The sequence below is a fragment of the Canis aureus genome, chromosome 8 (genome assembly GCF_053574225.1).
Source record: "Canis aureus isolate CA01 chromosome 8, VMU_Caureus_v.1.0, whole genome shotgun sequence".
Lineage (NCBI taxonomy): Eukaryota > Metazoa > Chordata > Mammalia > Carnivora > Canidae > Canis > Canis aureus.
This window is the reverse complement of record NC_135618.1, coordinates 54999438-55023878: the sequence shown is the minus strand read 5'-3', so window position 1 is coordinate 55023878 and position 24441 is coordinate 54999438. Positions and strand designations below refer to the sequence as shown.

The following is a 24441-nucleotide window of genomic DNA, read 5'->3' as shown; positions in this document are numbered from 1 at the left end:
CCTCGGGTTTTTCCTGACAAATGGGCATTATGATAATAGCACCCACGCCCTTGCGGAGATGCTAAAAGTGGCAGAGGAAGCGGAGCGCTCAGGGGTGCCAGGCACGCAGCAGGGCGCAGGCACTTGGGGATGATCCGTCGGAGAGGTGGGAGTTAGTCGGGTTTGGGGGCATCAGGCTCCCCTCCAGCTCACCCAGCCGGGGGCACAGGCGCTAAGCTCCTGCAGCCTCTCGGTAGGCGAATACGAGGAGGGGCAGCAGAGGTTCCGGGGTATCCAGCCCGACTGGGGGCTTGATGGGAGGCTTGCGGGCACGCGGCTTCCGCTGCTCCCCCCTCCTCCGGTGAAAGCAGCGCTGCGGCTCACAAAGTGGCCCTTTAAATGGTTTTTATAGCGGCATAAAGTGCCGGCAGGCTGCCGGCTGGGTCCCTCCCGTGACCTCCGAGCTGGTGGTAAATTGCCTCTCCTGGCAGAGGCGGCTGTGGGCAGCGCTGGGATCAATAGCCGAGCCTGGCTTGCAGGGGCCGCTGGCCGGTGCAGCTCTGGCCTGATTGCGGGCCCTGCAGCGGGGGCTGGGGTCAAGGAGGTGGACAGGCAGGGCTGCAGCCAGGCCACCGCGAGGCCCCATCCTGCCTGGGAGGCTGGGGTCCCTGGGTGCTAGGAATCCTGGGGTCAGAGGGAGTGTGTTGGGGGGCGGCGCGGGCAGAGAAGGCACTGGATCCTGGGTGTTAAGGGAGGCTGTATAGCCTGAGCCGGAGGCACCTGGCACTGTCCCCTTCCAGCCGGAGGGCCATGCAGGCGCTGGTGTCAAATTAGGAGGCTGTCATAATAAGCTGGTGATTGCAGACGCCAGCCCTGGCAACAAGTTTGGGTGTGCGGTTCTGCCTTTGTCTCTGCGACCTTGAGGAAGTGACTTCACTTCCAACCTCCCCTTCTTATCTGCAAAATGGAATTAGGAGGTAGCCCTCCGCAAGTTGATGTGCTCTCACAGGTTTGGCACATACAGTTCATGTCCAGGCTGCTGTGATCTGGATGCTTGTGCCCCCACCCCATTCATATGGAGTCGGCTACCCAAGGCCGTGGTATTAGGAGGTGGGGCCTTGGGGGGTGGGGGGAGACCTCTCCATGGGATTAGGGTCCTCATGAAAGAGGACCTAGAGTGCTCCCCCTCTCCTTCCAGCATGTGAAGACACAGTAAGAAAGGGGCTTGTCTGTGAAACAGGAGGAGAGCTCTCACCAGACACCAGATCTGACCGTGTCTTGATCTTAAACTTTCCAGCCTCCAGAGAGAAATAAACTTCTGTTGTTTATAAGTTCCCTCAGTTTATGGTATTTTTGTTATAGCAGCTGAAGGGACAAAGACACAGTCTTATGGCCCTGCAGATATGACTAATCGATGGCTGCAGTCTTCACCTAAGCGTGGATAGCCTCAGCCTTTGCTCTCAGAGCTGCCTAATCAGAGTTGGGCTCAGGATGAAAGCTAGGGCCCATCACTGACCTTGGGCCTTGGCAGACCAGGTGCCTCAAGCCACATCACGGTTACACCCTCTTACTCTCACCTAAGAATGAATAGCCCTGCACTTATTACCCATAAGCATGTTCCAGTTTTCACTACACTAGAGAAGTTTGTGTCGGCCAGTGTGTTTACACGTAAATGTAATATCTCTCAGACATAATTTAGAGGTAGATAAAGTACCTGAGGACATTTCATCTGCAGAATCTAATGAACTTCATCAGATACTTACTTAAATGGAAACTTTGGTGTATCATTTGCCTGTTAGGACCTATCATGAAGTTGTAATAGCTCATCAGATTTTGGAAATTGGATGAGAAAATGTATGTAAAGTACTTGGCACAGTACCTCGAATGTGGCGTGTGCTCAGTAAAAGTTAGCTAGCACTAATATTAAGATATCAGGGACCGCAAGCCATGGGGTGTGAGCATATATCAGTGTTTAGTTAGGATTAGGTTCTGCTGCATAGGTAGAAACTACTCTGTTTGATGAGGCCATGCCCATACCTGACCTACTTCCCTTCCAATCCCACCCTCCTAGCCACACGGGGTTTTCTTGAGAGCACAGCTAAGAAACTACTTTCATGTGAATCCCCTTGTTTTGAGGTCTGCTTGTGGGGAACCCATTCTAGGATAACTACTAACACTCACTGATATTGGGACCAGTCAGGTTCTAAGCCAGTTCAACTGATCAGAACTCAGTAGCAATCTTATCCCTGCTGGTCATGCTCACATCAATAGCAGCTAACATTTGTAACAGTTACTACAACAATTGCTTGACATATTTGAACTGATTCAGTCTTCAGAGTAACTCTGTGAAGTGGATAGATACTCTTATTATTCATATTTGCAGGTGAAGAATCTGAGAACCAGAGAGGCCAAGTGACTTGCCCACAGCTAGTAAGTGGTAGAGCCTGAGTTTAGATCTAGGCAATTTGGCTCTTAGAGTTTGGGTCTTAACAGTACACTCTAGTCAATCATTACAAGGGACTCAGGAGAACTCAGGCAAGGGATGTAAGATAGGGGACTGGAATGTTCAGGATGGCTTCTTTGTACACAAATAGGTACCTGGGCTGAGATGGCTGAAAAAGCTAGATGTTAGCTGGCACCCCTGCTCCCCTGCCCATCTCTTTTTGTCTCTCTGCCTCTCTCTCTTTTCACTCGAACTCTACTTCTGGCTAGCTTGGGTTTCTTCATAGCATGGAAGTTTCCAGGTAATCTGACTTCTTACATGGGGTTTGGCTTCCACCCAAGTGTGTAGCCAGAGGCTATTCACCCCCTTAAAGGCTAGACCAGCGGCACCTGGGTGGCTCAGTGGTTGAGTGTCTGCCTTTGGCTCAGGTCATGATCCCAGGGTCCTACACTGAGTCCCTCATTAGGCTCCTCACGGGGAACCTACTTCTCCCTCTGCCTATGTCTCTGCCTCTCTTTGTGTCTCTCATGAATAAATAAATAAAATCTTAAAAAAAAAAAAAAAAGAAGAAGGCTAGACCTGTCACAGCATCATTTCTGCCAAATTCCACTGATCAAGTCAGTCATGGGCCAACCCAGCTTGAAGGGGAAAGGGAAAAGACACCATCTTTCAGCTGGAGGGGTGGCCAAGGATTTACTTTACCACAGGATATGATGTAAGAAAGATATAAAGTTTTATTGTTAAGTTACTAGGATGTTGGGATTGTTTGTTACAGCAGCTGGCCTCTACCGACAAATACACCCTGTCATAACTCAAGTGTAGGGGCTCATTTACATCTTTTGTCCTATAGAAAGGAGTCCCTTTTACAAGGAGCATCTAGTAAATGAAGCAAAATTGAGAGAATTGAAGACACTGTACATGGAATAATTTCTAGTTCTTATGAAGACCTCCTTTTTTCTGATCTTCCAACTCCTTCACATGGAAGGAAAATAAGTTCAAGTGAGAGATATAAGGACTCATATTTGGTTCAAAGAAAGATTTTATTAAGGAAATCAAGCTGGTAGTCAAAATACCTATAACCAGACTGTCTTGGAAGTAATGAGCTTCCCATCACTGAGAGGTGTTTGAGCCGAGGCTGGTGTCACTGGATATTGGAGGAAGATCCCAGTCATCATTGCTCTCATCCCCAAGATGAGTTATATTCAAACCTTGTGAGATCCCAGTTTGGTGGGAAACTTTCCTATCCTAGAAGACCTGGTTAGGAATCTAAGTTCTACAGCATAGTAAACAGGTAACTAAGGAAAATGAGCCTTCATCTTTCTAGGAAGTTCCAAGGCCAGGTAATAAGAAACTGGTCCTTGGCATTTGATAGGAATAATGTATTTTGTGAAAGTCTTTTGTGGTCCACTGTGAATTTCTCTAGAATAGGAACAATACCTTAAACATACTTTGTTCCATCCTTCCTATCCCTCATCCCCAACATCCAGTGCTTCAGCATGACCTCCCATCCCTAGCTCCAAAATACACCCTGCATGGGTCAACTTCTTGTCATCTCTCCTGCTTCCACCTTGGTCTAGGCCACCATCATTTCCTGCTTATAGTACTATACCAGTCACCAAACTGGCTTGGCCAGGTATGTGTTCATCTCTCCTCCTGCAATCCATTCTGTACATTTGAGGCTGAGAGATCATTTTGACATGAATCATGTACACTCCTGACTAAAACTCTCCAATGGTTTCTCATGGTGATTACAATAGAGTCACAATTCCTGTTATGACTAGAGGCTTTATAGGTTGGGATTTCTTATTTCATTGACTTTGTCTTGAAAACAACTTAAGCTCAGCCATACTGGCTTTCTTCCAGTTATTCACACATCCAACACAATCCTACTTGCTTCTCCCCCTTCACAGAATGCTATTCTCTCTCATCATCTTATTGTCATCCTTATCCTGCTCAAGGTCACCTCATTAAGGGACCTTTTCTGATCAGCCTGTGTAAGATAGAGACCCCTGGGGCACCTGAATGGCTCAGTTTGTTGGGCATCTGACTTCTGATTTCGGCTTAAGTCATGATCTTGGTGTCTTGGGATCAAGCCCTATTGGGCTCTGTACTCGGCATGGAGTCTGCCTGGGATTCTCTCTCTGTCCCTCCCCCTGCTCACGCTCTCTCTCTCTAAAATAAATAAATAAAATCTTAAAAAAAAGATAGAGACCTGTATCATTTCCCACCACCCTACACTGCCTTAATTTTCTTTCTGTCATCAATTTATCTTCTTAGTTATTTGTTTATCTTATGTCTTCTTCCATAAAATGTTATTTCCACTAGATGCCTGGGCGATCTTGCCTTCGTGTTAGAGCCTAGAACAGTGGCTGGCACAGAGTGAGCACTCAAGAAGTATTAGTGAAATGCATGAGAAAATGAACAAATATTTGGCACTCCCTCAGCCTTTAGCTCAGAGCAGGCAACCACTGACTTTGTTGAGGGACTGAATGGACTCCGAGATTGGCTGTGGCTTCAAGTTGTTGCTTATGTTATGAGCCTATATTTCAGTACATGCAGCGTGGTGATTTTATTCTTCAGAGGGGTCTTCAAAATCCAAGAAAGAATTATGTAGGAAACCACGGGGTAGGGTCAGCCCTGGGGGCTCCCTGGGGGGAGCTGCCCAACTCTATCTTGAGCTTCCAGAGATTTCTCCACCTGCCTCCTCCCTGGATCACCTTGCACACTCTCGCATGAACATCTGATCCAGCAAGGAGATGGTGGGAAAGTCAGTATCTTCAAGGCTTGATTAAAACACCATCCACACTCTGAGTGTGTTGGCATGGCCCTGAAAAGACAGATTGTCTGAGTGGATATAACATGTAGTCAAGAATTTCTTAAGTAAAAAAAAAAAAAAAAAGAATTTCTTAAGTGCTGGTGTCCGGATAATATTGCGAGACACGAATTTGTATTTCCTCTCTTTTCCTTTCTCCCATGCAGGCAGGTGGCAGGCCTGGTGTTTGATTGTTTCGGGGGAGGAATGTGTCAGGGCTGAAGGCAGAAGTATCCCTCGAGATTTCTGTTGTTGTTGCTGAAAGCCTAAACATGTTGAGGATAGGTTTGTGGGAGGAGGTAGACTGGCTTGGGAGATTCAGAAAGGAGAGAGACTAAAAAACAGAGAGATATCCCCTGGGCTGGGGGAGGGGAGGAAGGCCAGTAAGGCCCCAGAACAGTGGGAAGGCAGAAAAACCCCAGGGAGAAATGGTTCTGTGATGTGTCCGTGGACATAGAATAGACCATAGGGGACCTGCCATGTATCCTGTGTCCCACTCCTGGGGTGGAAACAGCACAGAGCGGAAGGCATCACACAGGGGTAACTGATGATTGATGATCTCGGGCCCCAGGCCTTGGTACTGCATAAAACCCCAGATCCTTGACAGTGTGGCCTGGGCTGAGCCGAGGGGGCCCCTGAGAAACCAGGATAGAGGTTCCCGAGAGCACCTGGAGCCTTGGAATGGGGAATTAGGCTGGTTATTGAAAAGAGAGAGATGTGACCGTTGGTGTACCCCTGACTTTTGAGACAGGGATTTATATCCACTCTGTATTTATTATTGATGGGCTGATTGCTGAGTGAGAGAGGAAATGACGGATGGGCACGGTGACCGCATTTCTAGTTGCCTGAGGGGGTGGCTGAGTCTGTACTTGGTTTCCAGCATGTCCTTGAGGAGTTCTAGAGCAGCTGCTTCCCCTGGGCTTCTGTATTCACAGTTAAGGAAGTAATCCATGCCTAATGATGCCATAAGCACCATCACACCTTCTTTGTGTAAATAATGTCTGATAAAATGAGGTGTGAGCCTGCTGTTGCAAAGAACACTTAGCTGTTAAATGCTTTCCTTTCCACTCCATTGGCTTTCCCTATTTATAGCTATTCCAGCAGAGCATTTGTGTCATATTTGTTTTCCTGCCAGCTGCTGGTTTCCTCATCTTCATTCTGAAGGGAAACCCACAGGTACCTCCCCAGGACCACCCAGTGCCCATAGCACTGGCTTCTGCTTGAGTCAGGTGTTAACAGACAAAATGCAAGGTGAGGCCCCTTTTCTCTCTCTCTCTCTCTGGACTTGGGCCAGAAGCTTCTTTTCCAGCTGAGGCAGTAAGAGTTTTTTGATCTGGGTGTAGCTGCTGGTGTAGAACCCTGCAGAGTTGAGGGGCCTATCCTGGGAGCACAATACTGAAGAGCCTGAACATGAGGAAGCTTTTTGTCTTGAAAAGAGGATGTATGGTGGGGAAGTACAGCTGATGTAAGGACTCCAGTGACTTCTAAGGAGGATGGTGAAAGACGAATACTGAAAGTAACATTAATACTAATAGTAATACTGGTCGTTAATCTTTATTGAGCTGTTTGCTATGTACTGAGCACTGTACTAAGAACTTAAATACATTCCCATTTAACCTCATCCCAGCCCCACGAGGTAGGTCTTGAGTAGGCAGTATTGATCAGAGGGGAATCCGCTTACAGGAGGAGATAAGATATTGTGGCTGGTGAGTAGAAGTAAAATGAATTATGTGGTACATTTGGGAGAAACCATAGAGGTCAACTACGTGTTGTCTGGAGAAAGACAAAGTGAGGAACTAAAAGCACAAGGAGCTGTGGAGTGCTTTTTGTTCTCTAACCCCAAAAGTGGATTTTAACCAAGTGGAATTCAGGTTTCAGGGAAGACTGAATCCACACTGGCCCTGCTTCCGGTTGCCCCGGTAATAGGACTCTCACTTTAGGATAATAACATTATAATGAGAAAACGCAGATGAAATAAGCAGTAATAAGAGAAAGAGCTGTGTGCGGCCCAGTGAGTGCCACCTTGGGGAAGATAGGCTGTAGATGAATGCAGGAGGGAAAACATTTGTGCCATATACAAAAGTTACCTGGAGAGAACTGGGCATGGCACAGATCTTTGGTTTATCCCATGGACTTTGGTGAAAAATGGAAGGGATAGTAAATCATGCAGTTACTTATCTACATTGGCTTCCTTTTCTGCCAGTGGCTTTCCCTACTTATAACTGCCCAGAGAAGTGTCTTCCTGGGAAATGGTGAAAGATTGTCTTCATGGCACTTGATCGCCATCGAGTCCATGGCTCTGTACTTGGCTTTGGACACTGGGGTCATGGCTGACCTGGGATCTCAGGGGACAGCACAGAGTTAGCCTTTGCGTCTGCAGGCAGGTAGGCTCAGGGCCACCACCAGACAGTGGTTTTGACAATCTGCTGTTTAGATTTTTCTTCCTGTCCTTACTACCAGACGGTTGGGCATGTACCAATGGAGTAATGGGAATTCACCAAGGGGTCAGAAGTTCTGGCTACTGATGTTACTGTATAGATGAGGAAACTGAGGCTCAGAAAGCCTGAGTAATTCAACATGTGCCAGAGCTGGGGTTAGAACCTACCTGTTTCTGACTCTAGTCCAAGCACATCATTCCCTTTGGCCTCTTAGGCCCCTTCTTAAACTTTAAGAGACCAAAGTGGGGCAAAGAGGATATAATGGTTTGATTATTTTTTAAAAAATGGTCACAGTCCTTTCCTTCTCTGAATCTTTTTGCCCTGCAAGGTGACATTGTCCTCCTATCAGGAGACACTTCACTGGGCTGGACTTGTTACTCACTATGGAAGTGATGGTGTGTCAGCTCTGAGCCCAGGCCTCAGGGGGCTCTTGTAGGCTTCCACTCATCTATTGGAACCCAGTCATTGCCATGTGAAGTAGCCCAGGCTGGCATGCTGGAGGACAGGAAGCCCCATGGGGCAGGGCTGAGGATCCCAGCTGACTGCACGTGCAGATCAGCCAGCGATGGCCTCAGAGCAACAGAACAGCTCAGCCAACCCAGGGACTCAGGGGCAACAATAAATGCTTGCTGTTTGATACCCCTGAAGTTCTATGATTGTTTGATCCACAGCCCTACTGGGGTGATAGGTAACAAACACAGAAGGCTGTGGAGACTCCACTCTGGAAAGATGCCCAATAGAATATCAGACAACAGGATGGTGAAGTAGATTTGGTGAGTCACAAGGCCTCTAGGAATCTGAAACTCTATGAGGATTCTGCACTCAGAGATGGATAGAAAAAAATAGATATTATGCAATACCATCCTCGGAGATGCTGCCCTTGGAGAAAGAAAGGAAACCAACATTCTGCACCAAGTAGTCTGGATTCACTGTTCCATTTTGTCCTCACAGCTACCCCCAAGGACGCCATTTCACAGCCAGGGAGGGAAGGGGGCATGCTTAAGGTCACAGGGCAAGCAAGGAAGTGACAGAATGGGGATTCTCATGTAATCCGATGGACCCCAAAGACCGCCCTCTTCTCCATCATTGTGTTTGCCACCTAGTCACAGAGCACATATTTATTATGTGGGCCATGTGCTCAGCCTGGGATTTCCTGGTTGAAGGGAAGATAGTCTCTGCCTTGAGAGAATTAGAAGTGCATGGGAAGTAAGGTGCTGTAGGTGCCATGAGTCCAGTCTATTCAGAGTGTGGTTCCTTCTCAATAGAGAAACGCTGGGTTAGAGGGTTGTGGATTTAGGTAATGACTAATGAATGCATGATGGTTTCCAGTAACTTAATGCTTTTGCCTCGCCACCTTATTCCTCATCCTGACATGGGCTTGGGATTTGGACCCTGGTTGTGGATTTAAGGCAAGACTGAATGCAGGACTACTATTTTACTAGGTTCTGGGTTTGACAGGGTTCTAGAATGGGTTATGGAGAAGGCTCTAGGGTTCTACTTAGATTGGACTTTGGCTTATGTCCAAACTGCCCTGGGAATTGTAGCATCCTTGCTTACCTTTGATTTTGGCTAGGCTGGGAACTAAGTTTTGTGCTCCATTAAGTTCTGTACTTGGCTTTGGACACTGGGGTCTTGGTTAAGTTGGAGTCTTAAATAGATAAGGCAGGGGAGTCTGAGACTGCCACTGGATAGTTCTTTCTTTCTCTTGCTCAAATAGCCCCTAACATCTCATCTCCCAGGAGTCTTCCTCATCCTCATTGGAAGAAGGCCATACTTTGTCCCTCACCCAGGAGTTGCCACATAAAAGCATGCTGTGAATGATTCTTCAACCTATTAGCTACTTCCCCAAACAACTATACCACTTCCCTGATACTTGCTGTTGGTGAGTCCCATGTTAATCTGTGTCCCAGAATCCAGAGCAGGAGAACTCTAAGGATAGATTCTGACCATAAAATGCCAAGGCAGTCTTTCTAAGAGCCTGCAATCAATGGATCACCTTCTGAATGGGCTGGGCTGCCAGGCTGAGAGTCGAGCCAACCTAAGGACCTGGGATACTTTCTGGGCTGGGTTTTTTTTGGGGGTGGGGTGGGGCAAGGGCATCCAAACAGAAATGAGTGCCTTATTTCTGCCGGGTCCAGGCCAGTGGGTGGCTGTGTACCTCTGCTCAGTAAAAAGCCACAGGACCAGAAACAAGTTTACAGAAGTAAATTTTAAGATTCTAGGCAGGAGAAGACAAGCACTGACAAAGATGGGGCCACAGCTGGAAGCCACATTGAGAGAAGAGAGGGGAGCCAGGAGATGGGAAATTTAATAATCACATTAAAAAATTAAACACCAGGCCCCAGTAGTTGTCGCTTTCCATCCGCTGAGATTCACAACACTTGACATCCAATTATAATTGTGGGTTCCTATAAAACAGCCCATTAACTGCAACTATAAATTATTATTGCTTATGTGGAGTAGGCTGCTGGCTTAGTAGCTGATACTGAAGATTATGGAAATTATTAACAAGCAACCATGTCTGTTTGAGTCCTATTGCTCTGCGCAAGATGTATGAACCTGGAGGAGCAAAGACAGCTGCCTGGGAGTTTGGAACTGCGTGTTCCGCCACAACATACCGCTGCCTTTGTATCTGATGGAAGGAGGGCTTCTTTCTCTGTGCTCCTCAAATTTCCATCTGGTCACCTTCCACAGCAAGGAGCCTACATGGCTGTGCCTGAGGATCTGAAATACAAATATGTGCATGCATGTACACCCCCACACCCCCACTCACATGCACATGTGCATGTGTGTGCACGCACACACACACACACACACACACTCACTGGGTAACTCCTGCCAACCACTGTATCTCTGAAGAAGGAAGCATGGAAACACTTGCAAAAATTCTTTAAGGGTATATCCCATTCTTTTCTCAAGCCCTGAGTGAGCAATTCTTTTTTCCTCATTTCTCTTATCCAGGCCAGTGGGCAAGGATTCTTTCCATCCCCAGCAAAGCTGGAGTGATCAGCCCTGTTGGAAATTTTCTGTCCTTCTGTCTGGTCCTTTTACACTTTCCAGGAATTCCCCAGAGCTTCTGAATTTATTGGTAGTAGCTTTCTCTCTTTCTCAGGGTTACCAAGATTTTTGCTTTGTAATATTTCAGTGGTATTTGAGGAGAGAATAGAGGTAAACACGTAGGCTAAATTCATTCTCTAGAAACCAGATGTTGTCCATTGGATTTTAAAATTGGGTAGGTTGGGACGCCTGGGTGGGTCAGTGGTTGAGTGTCTGCCTTTGGCCCAGGGCATGATCCTGGGGTCCTGGGATCGAGTCCCACATCAGGCTGCCTGCATGGGGCCTGTTTCTCCCTCTGCCTGTGTCTCTGCCTCCCTCTCTGTGTGTCTCTCATGAAGAAATAAACTTCTAAAAATCTTTAACAAAATAAAATTGGGTAGTTTTTTTTTTAACAGCATGAAGAATAATATTAGTGACTGCTTTGCCAAACATTGGATGTGTATCATTACATTAATCTTGAGAATTCTGTGAGATAGGGACTATCATTACCAGCCCTATTTACAGATGAAGAAACTGAGACACAAAGAGGTCAAGCTCACACAGCTGATAAATGGCAGAGCCAAAATTCGAACTGGGGTTGTCTAAATCCAAAGCCTGTCCTTTGAACCTAGCCCAAGCTTTCTTTTGGCTAAAAATAGTATTTCTTAATTACTGTCTTTTTATAAAATGTAGTATCTTGTCAAATCTCAAGAAAAGATGAAATAGGAATAATCATAAAAAGCTTTCTCATTTTTCCTGGCTTAGGACTAACACAGTCTTTACTTAAATTCCTGAATCTTCTATTGGTGGCGCCCCCCTCAGCCTCACAGCCCCCTGCCCCCTGCCTCACAGCCCCCTCATTTTTTCTCCTTGGGCATCTTTACAGAAGGAGAGCTTCCTGTCCAATTCTGGGTTTTAAAAAATAGATCTGTCAGAGAGCCTGTGGGTCCTTATTCGATCTTTTTGTATCAGACAAAAGGGAGATGGGGAAGCTTGTATTTTTGTAGTTATCTTTTGCTAGATTGGGGTTTTGGTTGCCTGCAACGAGTAGGAAGTGAGTTTCCGGGGGAGTCAGCACTGTAGGAGAGAAGTTTCCTGCCGGGCAAAGCAGTTTCCTTTCTGAGTTTATTTTGGCAGCAGAAGTTAGTAGGGCACCGTCCTTCCCTCTAAGTGCTCTCATTAGGAGCTCGCTGCAGAAATGCTTCCATGTGGCTTGGCATGCTGTCTGGGGGACTCGCCAGGACCAGCAGCTCCATGAGCCCATGTCCTACGCCCCGTGTCCTGCTCCGTCCCTGTCACTCTGCATTGGGAATTCTTTGTGGAAAACAAGCATTAGGCTTGCTGCCTGGCAAGCCTCCCTGTTTGCCAATGTTGATGAAAGTCTCCCTACCCCATACCACCTACCCTTTTTATTTAGTTTTCTGTGGCCATTTCAACTGAGATTTGTGAAGGAGAGGAATTAAGAACACACGCTTACATAATTATAATAAAAATGCAAATTTAGAATTTCCTTTTTAACAAGAAAAGGGACTGAATGGATAAATATCCAAAGGTATATCTGGCTAGTGGAATTATGGGTGATTTTTATCCTTTTCTTTGCAGTCTTCTTATCTCAGTTGGGTATCTATTGCTTTTACTTAATACTTTTTTTTTGTCTTTTAATTTCAAAATTTCAAACATACAGGGAATAATATAACAGACATCCAGGTACCTACCACAGGCGTTTAACAAATGTTAGCATTTGCCCTCTTGGTTGCAAATCCTTTTTTTTTTTTTTTTTTTTAGAGCCTCTATTCTTTTTATAATCAAAGGCTTCCATACTCAAAGTTAGTTCAGGGACCCTGTAAAGTCCTCCTGGAAATAATGAGTTTCTTGACAGTGAAACAGGAAGCTAACACTGTTAACGGGAGGCCAGGTAGGTAACCTGGCTGCCCAGGGCCCCAAACCAGACTTGGGGGCACTCGTCTTATTGCCACAGGAGGGAAGATGGGTGGGTATGCACAGCCTGGTGCCTGGGAGCCAATTCCAGAGTCTAGTGTCATCCACTCCCTGCCTTCCAGACCTCTGAGAGCCTTGCTACTCAAAGTGGGGTCCATAGATTGGTAGTATCCCTTGGCAGCTTTTTAATCTTTTCTGAGAGGGGAGGAGAAAATCCTTTAGTACTGTCTCTTTAAAGCAGCTTTATTAAAGTGTAATTGTATACAAAAAGCCCCACAAGCCCCGTGCATGTTTAATGTATACAGTTTGATGAGTTTGGACGTATGCATATACCCCCGATACAAGCACCACAAGTAAGATCCCAGACAGCCAACACCTCCCAGTTTCCTTGTGTCCCTTTGTGATTTTAAAAAATATACTACTTAACATGAGACCTACACTTTTAACAATATTTTAAATCCAAATATGATATTGTTAACCATAGGCACTATGCTGTATAGCGCAGATCTCCAGAATTTATTCATTTTGCATAACTGCAGTTTTATACTCACTGAATAACAACTCCCCGTTTCTCCATCACCACCCCCTCACCCCCACCCCCACCCCCAGGCAGCTTTTTAGAAACACAGAAATGCACCATGCTTCTCACACATTAACATGCATATGAATCACCTGGGGATCTTGATAAAATGTACATTCTGATCCTGCAGATCTGGAGTGGGGGCCTGAGAGTCTGCATTTCTGACATGCTCCCAAAAGGCTGATGATGCAGGTCTGCAGCCACACTCTGGGTAGCAAGGTCTCAGAGGACTTTGCATTGCCCCAAGCTGAAGGAGGACACCCTTAGTTATATGTGGCTGGAATCTGTTCTCATTGTCCCAGCCAATCTTGTACTGGCTTTTAAATCTTTTGAACATCACCCTGCTCCTGGAGAGAACATTTGACCACTAGAATGCTTTATTTAGACTTTGCTCTCAGTTTTGAGTGCCCCAATTATTACACATTATTATCACTAACTCTTTGAATAGAGTCCATCAGGGTAAACCCAAAGTATAATCTATTCTGGCTAGAAAAAAGGGATACATTTCTATAACTTCCCAATCATTGTCCATTTTTGGTGTATCCCAAAGTGAGAGGAATGTTTTGTTGGTGCATGAGAGGATTTTAGGTAGTATATTGATCATTTCTTTAGAATGTTAGTATTTGTTGGGATTGGGGGGAAGTAATAAGTTTTGGGGATCCAACCCTATCCTTTCCATCTGAATTCTGAATCAACTAGGAAAAAAGACAAAAGCACAAGGTGGGTGGGAGATTACAGTGGCATCCTTATGAGAAAGGCTAGACTGAAGCCTCACAAATACTCTCTCATGTCGCCCCCTCGCTGACACCTGGGGCAGCACACCTGAGGGAAAGAGTGAGGAACAGACCCAATAACATTATTGCCTTACTCCAGTCCAGCTGTACAGGGAAGGAGGAGACAAAAAGGTAAATTCTTGCCACCTTTGTCTGGTCAGAGAAGAAATGTTTGACAAGATTCTAGGGCTGTTTCATGAAAAGTCTTTTCTTTGAAACTAGAGGAATGGGGACAAAGACATCCTCTCATAATGATAGTATGCTTTTGTATTTTAATTAATTCGGGCTAGTGGGACTGATGTGATCCATGAATGATAGAAATGTGAGGTTTCCTTTTAGAATAAACATAAGTAAGTAAAAAGGAGATGAGTAAAAGAAAAAGATTAAGGTAATGATAGCACAGGTACTATGTGGGTATGACAAAAATTGTAAAGATGGTGCTCAGATGTCTAAAGTTTGGGAAATGCTGGTCAAAATAATATTCCTTGAAATCTCAATGTCATATTTCGTCTTTACAAACTGCAGATCAGGCTCACTTGTTCTAATGTGCTCTGTGAGGGACAAGCAGCTTTTGTTCACTTGTTTGACCATTGATCATGGTTTGATTCTGTTTCACTCAATAGAGAACGTTTAGAACGAATAAACTAAGTCCCTTGATATATTATTGGCTTTGATTTCATGTATATAAATCATTTATGGTTCAAGTCATATGATCTTAATAGTATTGATCCAAAGCTTTTAATTCCCTCTCTCTCATTTTTCTAAATTCACTGCGAGAATCAGAGTGGTGGGTAGGATAGCAAATTCTGTTTTTTTTTTTTAAATGGCATAAAATGAGACTGTCCTTCAACAATTTGACACAGTTTCTAAGTGAACTAGAAACATTTCCTGGCAAACAGGGAGACCAGTATCCTTTTATCCATTGGATGTCAAGGTTATATTCACAGGTGCCAGGAGACAACATGAGATAGTCAAACTGGTTGTCTAAATGGTGCCAGGTAGAGTTAGCTAAATGTGAATTATGCCAAAAAGAAAACCTTCATTTGGAAAAAAAATCTTGGCATCCAAGTGGGAAACATTAAATTACCTACTCAAAAAGTTCATTCACTTAGTTACCTGGGGGCCATTTTGCTGCCGAATTTTCCAGAAAGGTTAATTGCTAACACTTGTGCTCAAAATTGAAAGTAGTCTCCCAAATATACTTATGTAAGGGATGACAGCTTCCCTCTGCTAAAAAATTCCCTCAGAAAAGATAGAGTCATCTTATATTTGAGTCCTTAGAAAGTCTCCTTAGTAAAGGATTTTCTTTAAATTATTTAATTTTGAACTATGAAATATTGTTTGTACATTCTGAGGCGGATTCAGTGCTAATTTGGGATGTTCATGTAGGTCGCTGGATGGACTTGGTACCAGAGAAGGCATAAAAATTTAATAGAGATTTAGTCATTCTTTGTGATATGAAATTAAGGGCAAGTGTCAGATGTAATCAAGCCATTGGAAGGTTGTACAAAGTGAGATATTAGATGATTATGTTGACGGAATCATGATACCATCACCCCTTCCCAACCAATGACGGAAAAGTTAACGGTCCTAATATCCTGAGAATGGGTGTATGGGGTAGGGAGAAAATCCCCCTGGTGCCAAACAGTGGGACTCGACAGACAAGTGTGGCAGTCAACTGTTTGATTAACTCAAGGCCCTGATTGTAAAGATTAATGAGGAGAATTTGAATAATGTAATTTCATGAGATATGAGACTGGGGAAAGCAGTCTTTTAAGTCCGTGTATCTTTCCAGGTGATTCCATTTTATTTTTTATTTTTTATTTTTTGGTGATGCCATTTTAAATACATCTGAATAACTAAAGTAAATGAGACATTACAGGTAGCTAGCTAGCTATTGCCTCTAAATTTCTAAAAACTTTATATTAGTTTGAACCGAATGAAATTGCCATTTTTGCAGGTCAAAATTGCAGTTTCACATGGTTCAACTTCATAAACTCAAGTTGACAAAACACTTTACAAAACTATCATTGGAAAATGGTGGGTCACTTAATATGCAAGCATCTATGCCAGTGAGACCTTGGGACTTTCTAACTACAGAGTTCAAGGTTAGGGCCATGATGATATTTCAGAGACTCAATAGGGCATTTGTTGAATTTTGTAATTAATGGATGACCATTTAGAGACACAAACTCTTGGCTCTGTCAGCTGTTCCACCAGTAATCCTCCTTTTAGAGTAATCAAGCTTTTAGTTGTCTTCATTATAAATTATACTTTTTGTTCACTATTTGCCCAGTTTCTTTAGTAGAAGTTCTTTCACATGACATTGTAGAATACTTGTCTTTTGTGTGCACACTAGGAACATCAGCGGTGAATCCTTTGCCTACAGCTAATGCCAAAACCAAATGGTTAACATTCTAGGAGAGATATGGTAATAATTATTCCCTCAGAATTCTCCAGACTTTATCCCTGTATCAATTCAGACCAGTCATTATTTGCAAATCTGCATGATACCACCTTTGTCTCCCATAGAATCCCCTTAGTAGACCCATAAATCCGTTTTCTTACTACTTCTCTTTACCATTATTTTATGTAAGGAAGACAGGTGGTTATCCCTGGAATTCCTGTAAAAGTAATTATCAAGGATACATTATGTTGACCAGCAGCTCCTATGTCAAGATCTCTCCCAGGAAACTGATTTTTTCTGCTTTGAGGTCACATCATTAGATCACATGAAGCACATTACCCATCAATTTCGTCTTTGGCTTGACTCATATGAAACTCAGAGCGACGTTTGAACTCAACACAGAATCTTTATCATATACTTAGACGTGATGTCATATATACAAGTACATTGTGTATCACACACATTTCTAGATAGGATGCTCTTTTCCTCTTGGTGGTCTACTGTTTGATCTGGATTTTTTTTTAAGATTTTATTTATTTATTCCTGAGAGACACAGATAGAGAGGCAGAGACATAGGCAGAGGATGAAGCTGGCTCTCTGTGGGGACCCCTGATGCAGAACTTGATCCCAGGACCCCAGGATCATGCCCTGAGCTGAAGGCAGAGGCTCAACCACTGAGCCACCCAGGTGCCCCTTGATCTGGAATTTTATGTTGATTCCTGCTGCTACTCTGCTCTCTGGATGTCGGTTTTGTTCCCAAGGGTAGGCTTGGATCAAACCCACACCCCTCTCTTGCGCTTTTTTGCCCCAAACCAAAACCAGGATTTATGCCCAGTTTCTTCCTATTATCTCCATTTCTCAGGTATTAATATACTTCAACCATGCTAGCTAAAAGGTGACACATAGCTGTTCCTCATTCCCAGACCTGACCATTTTTGTTGATGTCAGGTGTTTTCCAAAAGACAACTTACATTTCAGTGCTGCAGTGCAAGTCTCTTCCTCATAAACGCAAGGAATCTGGAGCTAGAAGTTACAGATTTGAGTCCTGTCTGTGTGACCTTAGACAAATTGCTTTAAAAAATTCTCTGGGGGGCAGCCTGGGTGACTCAGCGGTTTAACACCACCTTCAGTCCAGTGTGATCCTGGAGTCTCGGGATCAAGTCCCACGTCGGGCTCCCTGCATGGAGCCTGTTTCTCCCTCTGCCTGTGTCTCTGCCTCTCTGTGTCTGTGTCTCTCGTGATTAAATAATAAAAATAAAATCTTAAAAAAAATATCTCTGGGCCTTAATTTTGTCCTTTTGCAAAATGGCAATAAAAATCTTAGTTCTTTCTTTTTAAAAATATTTTATTTAAATTCAGTTTGCTAACATATAGCTTAACACACCCCCCCTCTTTTTTTTTTTTTAAATCTTGGTTGTTTCAAAGAGAAAATGCCATTAAGTATGTGAAACCAGTTTATAGATCATGTCATCATTATTCAAAGGCAGGAGAAAGGCTAAAGTCCTGCTTAATATCTTTGTTTCCTGGATACTTAGCCTCTGCTTTTTTATCTTTGTGTCTCTGTGTTACCCCGGATCCTCTTTGCTCTGTCCCTACCCAAGGGCTCTGAACAGCTGCAGCCTCTGGAGAGATGCTTGTAAATCCACCGGGAGGGCCCAGCACTGAACTCCATCAGGACCAGGTTTATCTGGATCATGTGGGCTGCAGGGCCCATGCTACGCAGTGATACAGATGCCCCAGCGTGGAAGGAGGGCCAGGTCAGGGGTTGAGGAGCAGGTGCAGCCAAGCTATAAATGCATCCTTTTCTCCAGGCCTTAGAGAGGAACAGAGACCTTCCTAGGAACCTGAGGGCAGGACCCAAGGCCTACCAGCCTCTGGCAAGCCAGCCCCACTGCTGCATTGAGCATCCGTCAATCAGACCGATTCCTGCAGACAGGCTCCCAGCTGGGGTGTGCTGGGTGGGCCGTGCCCATGAAGCAGGTGTCAGTCAGCCAGGATCCAGTGAGTCATGTAGAGTCAATTGCATGCCAGTCGGATGTGGGTCAGCCAGACAAGTCAGGCACACAGGCTTCTCTCCGGTCCTTTAAGGTCCACGGAAGTAAAATAAATGTCCACCACACACATGCCCGTTGTGTGCATTTCCCCCAAACACCCTGCCGAGCGAGGAAGGGGCACAAACTGTGTGCCCCCAGCAACAAGCAAGAGGAAGGATGATGTGGGAATAAAGAAGTCCTGTCCTCCTCTGCTTTTCTCTTGCAGTTTCCATTCATGTTCTGATCCTTTCCTCAGCAGTCTGAGTGTGTATCTGGGGGATGGAGATGCCTAGTGGTGGGGGGCACGTGAAGCCACTGCCTCTTACTCAGAGATGGGGTTCTGAAGTCCACAGGCCACATGACAAAGACAAAGTCACCTTGAGAAATGCCCTCAATCCAGCACTGCCACTTTGCCCTCCCATCACTGCTGTGGATTTTTGTTCATTTACCCAGCGGGGCATCTGAGGAAGTAGTTGGCTTTCATGTAGGGGCCAGGGAGGATGAAAACCATAAGCAATCGTTGACATTAGAATCATAATCACTGAAGCAAAATGCTTGCGCTGTGACAGGGATGCAGGACTGGAGGGGTAAGAGGGTCCCTGGCACCTTCTTGTAGTCACCGAAGTACATGTTCATGGAGCAAAGAACTGCTCATGCTATTTGAACCACCCCTCTCCTCTCGCTGACAGAATAAAATTGAATTTAGGTGAATTGAGGGTTGGTATGACGTGACTCCTTTGCTCAGATGAAATGCAATCTGACTTGTTGTGGAGGTTTTGGAAATCTGCTCGGCCCAGTGCCCGGAGCTCAGGGTCCATCCAGGCACACAAGTGCATAACAAGTCCAGGGTCTGTGTGACTCATTCTCTCAGGAGTTTTCTGGCTAGGGAGGCAGGGAGATGAGAGATGATCCACTGGTGTGCCAGAGCTGGCTGGAAGTGACTCCTGGGCGCAGAGAGTGCAGCCTCTGGAGAGAGAAGACTTCACATCCATAGCTTGAAATTGCCTGAGGTTGGCTGCCTTTGCACCAGGGAAATTGGTAAATGATGCAAATCAGACGTCTCCTCCCTCCACTCCCTCAGCCAGTTTACTAGCTGAGGATGAGGGCAGGGAGAATGAGATGAGGGATGAGTGCTGGAGGCATGCGCCCTGAGAAGTCAAATGGAGGCGATGGGAAGACGAATACAGGATCTCATATTGGGAGATACTAGAAGATGCTTGTTTTGGAGATGGTTGGAAAATATTGGGAAGCTAAGAGACAGCTTTTTCTAACAGTTGGGAGTTTTACTGTAACTGATTATGAATTGCACCCACTCTCTTCCTTAGCCTCAAAATCTTGGGTTGTCAGGGAGAGGATGTATTCCGCTGAGAGACTGTATTTTCTGGCTTCCTTTTCAACTAGAGGTGGTCAATGAGATAGAATTTACTGGTAGAATTTTTGGGCAATCTCAAATAAGGTTGACCTGGCTAGGAGGAGTATTTTTCCGACTTCTTTCTTTTCCTCTTCCTTCTAACTGGAACATTGAGGTGGGAGCTGGTGCACCAGCATCAATCTTGGGCTATGATGACAAAAATGATGGACCAAGGATCATGTGGCAGAGCGGAGGAGCCTAAGTCCTTGATAACAAAGTGGAGCTGCTGTCCTAGCCCTAGCCTGACCAGTTCCAGATTTCTTTAAATGACCTCTTTGAGAGAATAAATCCCTAATTTGTTGAAGCAGCTGTTATTGGTCAAAAGCAGTTAGGGATATAATTTTTTTAAAGATTTTTTTATTCGAGAGAGACAGAGAGAGAGAGAGAGGCAGAGACACAGGCAGAGAGAGAAGCAGGCTCCATGCAGGGAGCCTGATCCAGGACTCAATCTGGGACTCCAGGATCATGCCCTGGACTGAAGGCAGGCACTCAACCGCTGAGCCACCCAGGTGTCCCAATTTCTAAATGACACATTCTTACTTCCATTTCACATTAGAAAGTGAAATAAAGTTTGTTCTAAGTTTGTTTTGGGAGCTGAGGTATATAAGCTTTTTAATTTTTTTTTTTAAGTGAGAAAAGCAATATATCTTCTTATTTATCAGGAAGCCAAGTTTATCAAGAGCCCAGTTCATTGTCAAAGTGGGAGGAGCCCCATTGGGGCACCTATTTATCTATCTGATTTTATTCTTCAGATTTCCAGTGCTGGGCTCTGGGAAGTAGGGGGAGAAGACAAAGAGATTACAGATGTTCCCCATGGAAAGACTCTAAGTTGACTAGTGGCCCATCATATCTGGAAAAAGAGTGGATCTGGATTTCTACTCTTCATATCCGGTAGGCAGGTGTGAAGTTCACTCTGAATTGGTTGAAAAAGCTGACAGTAGCCTTGGAACTAGGGTGTGACAGAGATGGGTTCAATCCAGTGACCAGAATGTAGCCCAGGGCTCTTATTCCTTGGTCACAGTTGACCCCACCTAGAAAAACTTGCCCCGGGGGCATTTCACACCTATGTAGAACACTCTTCTCCAAAAGATGAATTCCTCGTCATCCTTTAAGGCTTGGCTCTATTACCACCTCCACCAGGAAAGTCCCTGCTCTTTTCCCCTAGTCATGCAGTTTCAGATGATTACATTATGCAGTAATTATTTGTTTACGTAACTCTCATCCTCATTTGTCTGGGAACTCCACAGGGGGTCAGAGAGGAAGGCTAAGACAACTATGCATCCTCTGCGCTTGGCTAAGTCTGCGTAAGGTGTTCACTAAATTAGGCGGAATGAATGAAATCCCATCAATTCATTTTTGTATACTTCATCTGGTAGGGTTGCCATCAAATTTGAGGAATGGTCCACATTATTCCGTTCTTGTTCCTGGGAGATATAACATGATTATACCCATGGTATCTAATGAAAAAGTTGAACTTTATCCAAGAGGCCATGAGACTTGTTATAAGGGGAGAAGGAGCAGGAGGGATCTCCATGCTCTCCTTCATAGAGTCTGCTGATTCCACCTTCAGTTCCTGCTTTGGCTTCGATTATTGTACTTGCCTTACTCTCTTAGGCATCTCTTGTGTGAATTGCTCCAGGATGGCATCCAGACAGTAGCAATCAAGGCTGTGGCACCTTCATAGTCTAGGGGGTGGGAAACAGAAGCATAAGGAGCATAAAATAGCTTGCCTGAAGTCCCAGAGTCAGAGAGTAGTGAACTACAGATAAAACTAGGGTTCCTTTTTTTTTTTTTTTTTTTAAGTTTTTAATTTAATCTCTATAGCCAACATGGGACTTGAGCCCACGACTGGAGATCAAGAATCACATGCTCTTCTGACTAAGCCAGGCGCCCCAGGCAGCCTGTCCTCTTTTTTTTTTTTTTTTTTTTTTTTTTTTTTTTTTTTTTTTTAATGATAGGCACACAGTGAGAGAGAGAGAGAGAGAGAGAGAGAGGCAGAGACACAGGCAGAGGGAGAAGCAGGCTCCATGCACCGGGAGCCCGATGTGGGATTCGATCCCAGGTCTCCAGGATCACGCCCTGCGCCAAAGGCAGGCGCTAAACCGCTGCGCCACCCAGGGATCCCGGCAGCCTGTCCTCTTAACCACCATACTGACATCTTGCATTTACTACACTTTGAAATAGTTCTTGTTTCATAGGGTTAAGATATGGAAAACACAACAGCTGCCACACCAAAAGCATTCAGTAAATGTTGGCTGTCCTTACTCCTGACCCTTCTTTTGCAAACACTCAGTAAATACTTGAATAGTTTTGAGTGTTATTAAGTGTGAATGAGCACATAGGAAAGAGACACACACATGAGCATGCATCCACAGAGACACATGCATGCACATACCAGAGAGAGCAAATGTGATGTGTGGGCTACCACTCAGCACCAGGACACTAGGAGGGACAGAGGAGCTCCTCGAAGACAGGGGAGGCAGGCAACAGAATCAAAAGTATGTTGGATGTCTCGGTGCTAATTCCAGGAGCATTCAGGGCCCAGGGATCCCAATGAATGGGAGGAATAGTGGTTAGGGCTGCCATGCATTGTTGTGCCATCTGTGCCCTACACAAAATGACAGTTGGGGTTGGGGAGAGTAGGGGCTGAGAGCTGTGTGCATCCCAAAGGGGCACGCTTTTCACATTTATCTGCCAAGGGGAATAACTTTTCTCAACCCCACAACAACGCTGTATAAGCTAATATTGACAATAAAGATCCCAAAGACCAAAGAGATCCCAGGAAGAAGAGAGCCCTTAGGGACTTGACTGATTGATTCTCGGGGTTGAGCAATAGTCAAAAAAGCTGATGTTTAGGGAACAGAGCCCCAGTAATTCATTGACTCTAATTATGAAGTACCTATGGTATGTTGGGCGCTCTGCTGAAGGAGATGGATACGGACTGCACTTTCATGGAGCTTAAAGACCCAAGAGGGAGGCAGATATCAGACAAGGAAACTAATATGTAATGTCAGCCAGTGGTTAGGGCTATAATGGAAGGAAAACAAAATGAAAGATTGACAGTGACAGAGGAGGGAGAGCAATTCTGGGTAGGTGTTTGAGTGGAGAACGGGATGATGGGAAGGGGCCTGCCATGATATCTTGAAGATCAGCCCTAGTATTGGGGTCCAGGGTAAAATCTAAACAATAGATAGCAAATGGTTGGAATGGAAGAAAGGCTACCTAAGGAGAAGTGACTTCTACCCAAAGGGATGTGAGAAAGTAGTCCTGCTACCCTTGCACAACCCCAGGGGGCACCATTTGTACCACGAAGAAGAATGTTACGGCCTCAGACGGAGGTGACTTGTTCTGCCTATGTCCCCTTCCCTCCCAGGAGACCGAATGTTCAAATGGGTAACAGCCAGGCCAAATATGACAACGGAACTCTGACCCACAATTTCTGGAGCAGAATGATCAGGACTTGGTGAGTGGCTGCCAGTGCTCCTATTTTTACCTCCTTGCTTCCAACTCAGGACCAACCAGAGAAAAATCACTCATTTCTGCAAACCAACTACGTAGGAGGCCCTACTTCTAGTTCACCTGTCTCCGGCTTCCCCTGGCCACAGCTTCCCATCAGGGCGCCCCTGAAGCCTCCCCAAAGCAAGACCCTTTGCTATGGCAAGCTCTGTGTCAGCAGGCTCTGTTCTCTTTTGGGAGGGTCTTCATGGATTTCTAGGCTCCCTTTCTGCTGAGTAGGGATGCAGATATGGGGTGAATCGTGAACACTAGAATGCAAGGAGCCTGGCGGACTGTGGACTTGCCATTCACCCTGGACTGTTAGAACCCCCCCCCCCCACACACACACACACAGGCACCCCTCCCCCCAGAGGAGCCTTTTTGGTCTCAGATTGAACATACTTCATCTATTTAAACTGTACTAATTTGGAACTTGTGCAAGTTTGCCCTGGAGCACCCTGGATACATTTGCACTGGATTAAAAACCAGAGTTTGCTGAGCAGATTCATGTACACCAGATTTTACTCATTTAAACTGGGATTTTTGAGTTACTTTAGCCTCTTTCATTTGCATACAATGATTGATATGCTAATTATAATAGACTCTGATCTGTGCATTAGTACTTAGAGCACAGTTAGTCTGGGAGGCCTGGGAATGCTTGTAATGGGGAGGAATAAAGCTGTACTGGGACACACAAAATTCTGAATTCTTGTCAACTTTGACTGGATTCCCCCAGTCGGGAGAAACAAGCAAATCTTACTCTTTCTTGGGTGTTTTGTGTCCCTAATGTAAGTCTGTCTCTCTTTGGATACAGCTTTGGCCACCATGTGGCCCAGGAGCACAGGACACCACTTTTGGATGGGGGATGTATCAGGATGATTCATTAATGTCCACATACATCCAACCCACCCTTCTTCTGGTCCCTGGATATTCAGGGCCCCAACTTCTCCATGGTGACAGCTCCCACTGGCCTCCATGTCACTTCTCTAAGGGGAAGAACAGAGGGAGTAGACTTCCAGAACTGGCTTCTCAGTACCATGGTCTCAGTCACCTGATCTCCTGTAAGATGCTTGGGACCGGAAGATAGGCCACGACA

At 45.2% G+C, this 24441-nt stretch overlaps 1 long non-coding RNA gene across 4 annotated transcripts in view; it reads left to right on the top strand.

The window, feature by feature from the left end:
• LOC144319154 (uncharacterized) overlaps positions 1–24441 on the top strand; it is a 47036-nt gene that overhangs the window by 8693 nt on the left and 13902 nt on the right. For all 4 annotated transcript variants that reach the window (XR_013385076.1, XR_013385074.1, XR_013385077.1 and 1 more), the window contains exon 2: positions 23224–23313. This is a non-coding gene — a long non-coding RNA (uncharacterized LOC144319154). The remainder of the gene's footprint in view (positions 1–23223; positions 23314–24441) is intronic.